The sequence below is a fragment of the Rhinolophus sinicus genome, linkage group LG01, assembly GCF_036562045.2.
Source record: "Rhinolophus sinicus isolate RSC01 linkage group LG01, ASM3656204v1, whole genome shotgun sequence".
Classification (NCBI taxonomy): Eukaryota; Metazoa; Chordata; class Mammalia; order Chiroptera; family Rhinolophidae; genus Rhinolophus; species Rhinolophus sinicus.
The window spans coordinates 129,501,540-129,511,539 of record NC_133751.1 but is presented as its reverse complement, the minus strand read 5'-3'; positions in this window follow the sequence as shown (position 1 = coordinate 129,511,539).

Genomic DNA, 10,000 nt, shown 5'->3' with positions numbered 1-10,000 from the left:
AGGTAAACCCACTTGGTCCTGATGAGTGATGGTTTTTACACACTAGACCCGTTTGAAGATTTAGTACTTAGCATTCTCTGAGTATGATTGATTGGCTGAGTCCCATCTCAGGATATTCTGATGGCATTCTCTTCTGATGTTCTCAGTTCTGTTGTCCTTAGTTCTTCTGATGACTGAGGACTCTTTGGCTCTGGCTGGATGCAAGCCCTTCTTGCAAGATTGACAAGTTTCTGCAATGCCAATCATATTGCTCCTGGTTCAGGTTGTCTGTTTCTTGACTTTTGTGAATATCAATCCCGTTGCCAGTCTGCCAGGCTCTCAATTCAGATTTCACACCAAAGGAAACCAGGTATCTAACATTTCTTGCTCTACATGTGGATGCTCAGAAATGGACGGTAAGAAAACATGTTTGATCAGAGATAAAATTGATCTATGATCTACCTTGTCTACACACTCTCAGAGTTTTCTTCCACACAAAGCTCCACGGCCAGAAGACTTTCTTCTTCTTAGTATATAAAATAGTTAAATTTCTTTCCATTTCTCTCCTTCATCTATGCTACACAATCCCATAACCAGAGTAGACACTCTCTGTTAAGAGTTTGGTACTTATATTTCCAGACCTTTGTCTATCTTAAGTATCTATCTATCTATCTATCTATCTATCTATCTATCTATCTATCTATCTATCTATCTATCTATCTAATCTATCTTCTATCATCTTTCCATCCATCTTTCTATGTATATTTGCATATATTTGTAGTCATTCTTTGAAATCAGAAATGAAGAACTGAGATGGTGAGTACATTGTTTGCAAATTGCTTATTTGTATTATTTTTTAAGGTAAAAATAAGCTTTGATTACCTTTTCAAGTGAACCCACAATTTGCTTTCTGTCTTTAGCCTCTCTAATGTATCTGCTGCCTAGCAATAATTGCCTCGGTACTTCAATATTTATTTAGCACATGTTTTTGTTTATATCAATAGCTTCTTTTTATTGTTGAGCAATATTGCATTGTATGAATATCCAACAATCTGTTTATCCATTCACCAGTTGATCAACATTTGGGTTCTTTGCATGCTTTGGCTAATATAAATAAAGTTGCTATGAACATTCATAAACATTTGTGTGTGTGTGTGTGTGTGTGTGTGTGTGTACATATATTTATGTCAAACTTAGGTAATTTTCTTAGAGTATAATTATTCAGCTACATGGTAAGTATGTATTAGGTTTATAATAAATTGTTGAGCATTCCATCAAAGCAATTATACTATCATGTACCGGCAATGTATGAGAGTTCCAGTTACTCCATATTTTCAGCACTACTTAGTAGTGTTAATCTCTTAAATTTCAGCTATTTTATTGGGTGTCCAGTATTATATTATTGTGATTTTAATTTACATATTCCTGATGACTTATTGTTTTATGATCATAGACTGTAAATATATATTGTTTAGAATTTTATCTTAGAGAATTATTGGAAGCTTTTCCTTTTTCTTTCAAAGAAGATTTTCATTTACTTCTGCCAATTAGCTTGTGGCCCTACTGACTTCAGCTACTTTTAATTTTCCACTTGATGCTTCTCAAATGAAACAGGTGTGTGAATTCAAGCCATAAAATAATGTGAGCAAAAAAAACATTTCAGGAAAAATGTTTTTCCCCTTTCATTAGCACCAACGTCAAGCCAGGCAAGTTTTCTTGCCATCTCTTCCTGTGAAGTAAGTTGATTTCTTATCCCAAGTGACGCATTTAGATGTTCAGCTTATAAGGCCTAATACATTCGCTATCTTTCTTAAGTCCTAAGTATCAAATGCCTTCTCAGTATCTTGTTTAACAATCAAAACAGAAGCTCAGGATCATTAGCATTTAGAAGTTTCCCTCAGAACAAAAGCTGTGTCCAATACTTGTGTATCTCCAGAGTTCTATTTTCAGTCTACTTTGAAGTCCTTCTCCTGATCATTTTTTAAAAACCAGTCTAGTTATTCAGTTAAAAGCAAATTTTTAGAAAAAATGTTTTAAACAAGATAACCATTCAGGTTATCTGATCCAACACATTGCCATAAATGGAAAATTTTTCCATTTATTAAAACATATTACTATTCTTGATTGTAATTTTAAGTATTTCTTTAATATATGTATGAGTAAAATATGTATGAGTAATTTATGTAGAGTAAATATCAATCTTTTGTCAATGCATTTCAGCTATTTTCTTGCTATTAATAATTAACTCTTTTCTTTATTATGTATTTTTTATGTATAGGAAAACTATTGGCATTTTTGTAAATTAGTGATTACATTGATATTATGTATAATGAACTGCATAATGTTAAAATATTTTTATTTTTTACTCATTCTTTCAAGTATTTACAATTTCTTTTTTTTGTACTATCTAATCACATTGGGTAGAACTCCCAGCATATTGTGAAGTGGTAACTTCAGTGGAAATTACTCCAATATCTTATCATAAGTCATGATGATGCTACTACCTTTTATTTCTATTTTGAAAGTTTAAAAATTAAGGATGTTAAAATTTGATAAACACAGTTTTGACTTCAGTTGAGCCACTCACTATTTTATTTTCTCCTTTGATCAAGTAATGATGATTTCCTATATTAGCTTGTATTGAAACATTCTATTATTAAAACGCGATTTGGGCAAGATCTATCCTATTATAGCTATCCACTTTCATATTCCCTAAAATATTTATCAGCATTTGTAAAAGTATATATTGGTATATAATTATCCTTTCTACTATTATTATTTTATTGTTAGATTAGATTAGATTATTTTATTGTGATCATTTAAAATGTTTCTTCTATATCAAATTTTATTATCACATAATTCAATTGTGGAATTAATATTACTTGATGATCTAAAACTTTTAAATGTGAATTTTTCTGAACCCCAAATCAGACACAGGAAGAGACACAGAGAGTGGATAAGGGGCAGAAAAATAGACAAATTTCTTCTATGGTTACTGTCCTATTTATGTTTTGAAATTTATTTTACTTGTCAAAGATACAACTTTTCATTTGGGTGTAAAATGAATCCGCTAAAACAACTAATTAATTTTCTCAAACAGATTACTGTGAAGGAATCCAAGACAAAATATTTTAAGTATCTTACATAAGTAAAGACGCTTGTTCAACTAAGTTCACATACACAGGTTCTAGGTATTAGGATGTGGACATATCTTTCAGGGGGTCACCATTTAACCCACTACAAGTGATAAAATTAAATTCCCTATAATCATCACATTAAAAATAATATAATTTATTACAACAAGAAGGAAAATCAAGATTTACTGTAATTATAGTCCCTATGTGAGGAACCACATACAAAAGATATGGCAATAAATTATTTACAGTTAAAAAGTAGAATCAAGGTCTTGCTCTTATAAGCTGACCTAGACATGTACTCAATCTTATGATGCCAAGATACAGAATATATAGAAATATAACTTAAATAGAATGTTCTCTCTTCATTTTTATACACACACTCACTTTTTCTTTGTTACTGCTCTTGATTATATGTGTCTTTATTATAGCTGGTTTATTATATTAATAATAAAAAGTGAAAAATACTCTAAACTTTATATTCTGAGAAGCAACTAGGTTAACAATTTTCTTTCCTTTCCAAGGTTTTCTATTGAATAAAATTGTGGCTTCTGTCCTATGGTTTCAATCAATAATTTAATCAAGCTTATATAAAATGTTTAAGGCTTTACATTTTCTGTTTCCACATAAGACCATTTTTGGTAATTTAAATTTTACTACAGAGTACCTCTAGTCACTCTCTTGAATATGTCATCCACATAGTCAAATTTATTTGCAAAAAAAAAAGGAAAGAAAGAGAAAAAGAGCAAAGTGGTAATTTCCGATTCTTTTATTTTCCTCTGCATTTATGGTTATTTCCCCATTTTTGTTTGTATTGTGAGGCATTTGTATTGTTTTCCTCTATTTTATTTTTTTTGCTTTGAATTGGTTTGCCAAAGATTTATCTAATTCATTACTTTTCATAAACAATTGTTCAGTTCTTTAATTGACAATGTTACATAGTTTTTTTCGTTACTATTTATTTCTGCTTTTGTTTTAATTAGTTTTATTCTTCTGCATTTATTTGGTTTTTAATTTTAATTAATTTAGATTTAAATAGCTACATGTCGCTAGTGGCTACTGTTTTTGAAAGTGCAGTTTAAAGGAAAGCATCATGGCTGTTGCATTGATGGGTTGAGTTGTGAGGGAGTAAATGCATAATAAACCAATCTATTGTGTTGGAAGGAATAATAATGGTTATTCTGTTGTGGATTACTAGTGACTAGAAGGTAGCATGAGTGGGTTTCTAGAGTTTTCTGTGTTTTTTTTTACTTGATCCATATACTGTTAGAGAAATATATTTACTTTATGAAAATTCCTTGAACTGTGCCTTATGATTTATGCACTTTTCAATAAAAATTATATTAATAAAAAAAGAATATACTACAACCAAGCAGATATTTTTAGGTATGCAAGTGTAGTTCAATATTAGCAATATAGCATATGATTTTGACAATTGACATTTGACAAAATGAAATACCTGTCTTTGACAAAAACATATGAAAATAGAAATTGAAGGAGCGTTTCTTAATATGTACATTATTTCAAAGCCAAATTCTTTCTAATCGGGAAATATTAAAGACAGTCTCATGAAATAAACAACTCAAATTTACACATCATCTACATTACTGTGTAATAGAGGATTGAAGACTTTAACTAATATAATTAGATAAAATAAAATATTTAGAAATTAGAATTGTAATAGAAGTATCAAAAATCTCTATTACAATTGAATACCTGGAAAAGTCCTAAAAGTCAAAGGAAAACCATTGCAAATAATAAGTGAATTTATTAAAATGGTAGTACATAAAACTAACGTTCAAAAATTGGAAACTTTAAATATGTAAACAAAAGTTAGCCAATATAAAGAAAGATTTCATTAAAAGATATTAAAATATATTTTAAAAGAAAACGATAAAATAAATATTTAAGTATAAACATAAAAAAGTAGACTTGAATAAATTGTCAGATTGATGAAAATCCAAAAGTTTTATCATATGGTGTGTTGTGCGACTGAGGAAACAGTCATTCATATATTTTTACAGCTGTGGAGTACAATTTGGCAATATCTAGTAAAATTTCACATGCATTTACCCTTTGACTTAGCAGTCACGCTTTTAGAAAACCATCCCCAAACAACTGGCAAATATATTAAATGACCTCTATGTATAGTTTATCATCTTTTCATAACTCCCCTGCCCCAAATCTTGTTTTCTAACAAAGCTAAAATTCTTTCTTAGCATCAGATCTTTTCTGAGAGTTTGTACTAAGAATATTGCTTCAATTTGGTATTGGAGGTCCTTAAACAATTTCAAAAACTCACCAACTGAAATGAGCCCAAATAATAATATGGTCTGTAAGGTGTAGACTGTTCTGTTGAGGTCCAGTATAGACCTGTAATAATACCTGAAGGAAATGTTTAACTTGGTTGTTTATGAAAGCAACAAAAAGGATTTATTAGAAATGACTGACAATGGAAATAAAAAAAAAATTACCTTAACACAATGTAGAAATATTGTAAATGTCCAATGTTCTTATACTAATTTTAATTTTCTTGTCCTTAAAGAAATGGTAGAAACTTTTCGCTAACAGAGCTAACTCTGCTCCTATGTGCTCGGTAATCCTTATCTTCATTTTGACGTCTGCTCGTTTACTTCTTTGTGTGCCATGCTGTCCTTACAGTAGACTGTTGTAACTTGGACACTAAGTCTTTCTGTCAAAGCCCTTATGACTGTCTCAAACAATCTCTGTGTATGAATGCTTAAAGTTGACTTAAAAACATCCAGAGTATTTCTATAAAGATGTGCCGCCTCCAATGCTCTGAAGAATGCCTGCAGCTAATAATTAATGTGACACTGTTAAATTATGTTTTAACTGATGCACCAGGACACAATAGGTTGGAAATTGTACAGTTTGGCGCTCAGCCAAAGTGAGCTGAGAAATCCAAAGAATGAGTTTCACATCTCTTAGAATCCATCACCTACTTTTAGAGTATAAAACAATCGGAAAATGATATGGAAGGAAAATATTTGAGAAGAGGTTTATTGGGTGTAGAGTAGTCAGAATTATCAAATGAAAATACAGGATGCCCAGTTACATTTGAATTTCAGATAAACAACCAATAATTTTTTGGTATAAATATGTCCCAAATACTTGCATGGGACATAGCTATAATGAAAAGTATTTGTTATTTGCCTGAAATTCAAATGTAACAGGACATCCTGTATTTTATACGGTAATTATACTTGGGAGAGAGCACAGCCTGTGTTCAGCCACCTATCCACACACCCAGGGGAAGGGGGAGTGCTGCCCACTTTATTTCAGGTCTAAAAGAGGAGCTTCTACAGGACCAAATGAAGAACTTGTTAGGAGAATGGCAGACACGTGGTTGACATCTGCTCAGGAAATCTAGAGGGCAAGAGAAAACAGCTAGCTGCTTTGGCAGCAAAGTAGTCATTTTGAAATCTGTCTCCACACTCAGAACTTATCAAGGTAAAGAATGGGTGAGTGTTTCTGTGAACCTGATGTGGGCCAAATAAGAGAGAAACTGAAACCAGAGCTGTTTTGATTTCTATCCAAGAGGATCACTTGGGAGGTCACTGGGACTCCAACAGAGCAAGTCTTAGAGGGGCAGATTGCCTGAAAATCTGGGCTAAGGAGGAACAAGCCAGAGAGAGAAAATGCATTGCCAAGTGCCTGCAAGCCCCAGTCAGAGAGGGGTCACACCGGTACCTCCAAGAAATCAAGAAAAGCACCCACAAGACAAAGAGGCATTTTTAAACATCCACCTTGATCCATAAATGTGAATGTTATGTTCATCCACCTGGATCGATAAATGTGTATGTTATGTTCAAGTAAGAAAGTATGTTTCTCTTCCTCTCCCTTGCTCCCTGTACTTCATCCCTGGAAGGGTCTGCAACAGCAGCTGAGGAGTAAAATAAATGGGAAAGAAGGAAGCTTTCACAGGATCTTTCCCATTGACAAAGGGGCATAATGGGGGGTGGGGGGGAGAGCAGGCTATGGCAAAGTCTTACCTTGAATGCAGACTAAAGTGTTAATTATTATAATTTTATATTTTGTAACATATAATATGACATTATACAATGTATAGTAATATAAATGTATATTATATAATTATAATCACTAATACATTAGGCTGGGCCTTTTAGATTACTGAATTGAGACAAATCCAAATACTTTTACTATTAAGGAGTGATCAGGAAATGCCCGAGGCTTTCCAGAGTTTTTCAGTTGCAGGGGATAAATCTTACACAACTGCATCAATTGTCATAGGAACATGAGAGTCAACAATAAAGGTTGACTCTCTTTGATTATATTCTATGAGTTGTGTTTGCTCAAAGTACTAGTTATTACTGTTACTGTTCTAATCTATAAATAGCTTCTGTTATCATTTTCTTGACTCTGCAGATTTGCTCCCTCTCAGAGTGCCCTCTGTTTTGCATTCTGTAGTACTCCAAGATGATAGCCTGGGGAGAATTTATTCCTTTTTGATGGCGAGATTAGAGAAACTTCCTGATTTGATTTTGAGCTTCAGATTGTTTGATTTTCCCCCCACTTAGTTCTGACACAGATTCCTTCCTTGATCAAACTCTAGTGAGGCACATCTTAGCCCTCTTCTCCACTAGAACTCAACTGGGCCTATAAAGACTGAACAAACACTATCATGGTTTCTAACAGCTCCTGGCTGCATTCTTAGAATGACCCTATCTTCCCTCGAAATGCTCACCTGAGAAAACTCAAGGCTGCTGAAAGAATTACTGTTTGTTCCAGTCAACACTTGAAGATAGCTCTTATCTCCTGTCTCTGTGGGAGGGTGGAAACCTAACATCAAAAAGTACCAGTTAGCAAACCCCAGATGGGTTTCACAAGGACCAACCTCCTTCCTGCTTTTACAATTTTTCATTTCCATGACCCTACTCAGCCACAGCTCACCTCTTCCTTATTCCCTCACCCTCCCGTTAAAATGCCTCCTCACCTCTGTACAAATTGAAGTTGAGTTCAGTTCATGCTAGACCTTTGTCCCTATTGAAAACATGTATTGCTGATTAAAACCTGTCCTTACCACTTTAACTAGTGTCTGACTTTATCTTTGACATTTGTCAACCCCATAAGATATTTCTTTCTGTTTGCACCAGAACAGAATAGAATTTTACAGTTTGACCCAGCCTGTTCCAAACAAGTGTTATTGAAAAACACTTCTGGGGAAATGTTGCTAAATTTATAAAGAAAAAAAAAATCCCCTTGCAAATAAGTTAACCATTAAATAAAATCCAAACCTTATTTTTAAACTGAGGAACTTTTCAGGGGTCTTCATTGTGCTAAGGGACTTAGTGAATCAAATTTCCAAAGAGAAGATTCAGAATGCAGTATTTCCTTAATTTATTTTACCACAGAACCCTTTGTTTTTAGAACACCAACCCCATAACATTCCAGAACAAATGTTCCAAGGAAAATATTTTTTTGAAAATCCTGGCTTAAGCATTTTAAATCCACCATCTACTAATTCTACTCACAGCTTCTTAGTCCTGTGAGCTATGGAAACATCAGATACTGGACATTTTTCTCAAAGTGTGGATTTTTACCATTTTATCAGAATCATCTCAGCATATTTGTTAAAACCGCAAATTACTGGGCCATGTCCCAAGTCTGCTGTATTGGGATCACTGGGAACTATAATGGGAGGTGGGATCTGGAATCAGAATTTTGCTAGTGTCCAATGTTGGATTCTTATCTACACTAAAGCCCAAAGATTCAGGTAAGGAATCTTACCCCTGGCTGCCCTTTCAGAATCCACTGCTGAAATCATTCCCAACTGTTTGCAGTTTCTTTGGAATCTCTATTTTTCTTTCCAAGCAATAAGCCCAAGGAAGAAAAAGCTGAAAGCTGCTTAGAATCTTTCTACTCAGGGAGAAAAAACAAAAAGTTCAGTGATTAATTTTTTCCACTCAGCAGGTGCTAACTTTCCACTGTGTTCTTAAAGAAGAAACATCCCTTCCTCCCAGGTGATATTTCCAGGAGTGTTTGCTGGCTGTGTGTTGCTTGAAAATTAAATATAGTGATTGCCCACAGCCACTCCTTTAAAAAATGTAACAATTACAAACTGACTCTGTAAGCAGTAATAGCAAAAACTTATTTCTAAAAGAATACTTATAAAAAAACATATCTGAGCACGCTTTTGAAATTTAGATTTAAATTGATTTTATTTGCTATCTCTAAATTTAGAGAGATCAATCAAACCATTTGAATTTTTTAAAATCTAGAGTAAATATTTTGGTTCCTACCACCTTTCTAAGAAAGATGGGGTGTTTTCTCTTTTAGTATCTTGTCCTTTAAGTTTTTGATGACTTTCAAGTTTAATTTTCCGCCCAATATAGAAAGTGAGGTATGTATTATTAACTACGCATATTATAATGAAATCTGCTTAAATGTCTTTTGAAATCTTTTATTTCTATACAGGCATACATCTTGGAGACATTGCGGGCTCCAGTCCAGACCACCATAATAAAGTGAGTATTGTAGTAAAGTGAGCCATAATCTTTTTGCTGGTGGAGGGTCTTGCCTTCAATTTGTAAAAAACAACAACAAAAAAACAACATCTGTGAATTATAATAAAGTGAAGTGCAGTAAGACAAAGTAGGACTGTACTTTGTAAAATGTTCTGTTCCCCATTAAGAATATAGGCTATTCAAGGTTCTCAAGTTTCTAGAATAGAGGCATTTAGGGGCTGAAGTTGAAAAAACTGTCTTGTCAATTTGAGGAGAGTCCTTTCATGCATAGCTCCGGGTTTTGAAATAATTGATAAAAGGAAGAAAAACAGAAAGCTGGGTGGAGAAGTGCCAACTTGTTTATGGAGAGAACCTAATCATGGCTATATATATATATATATA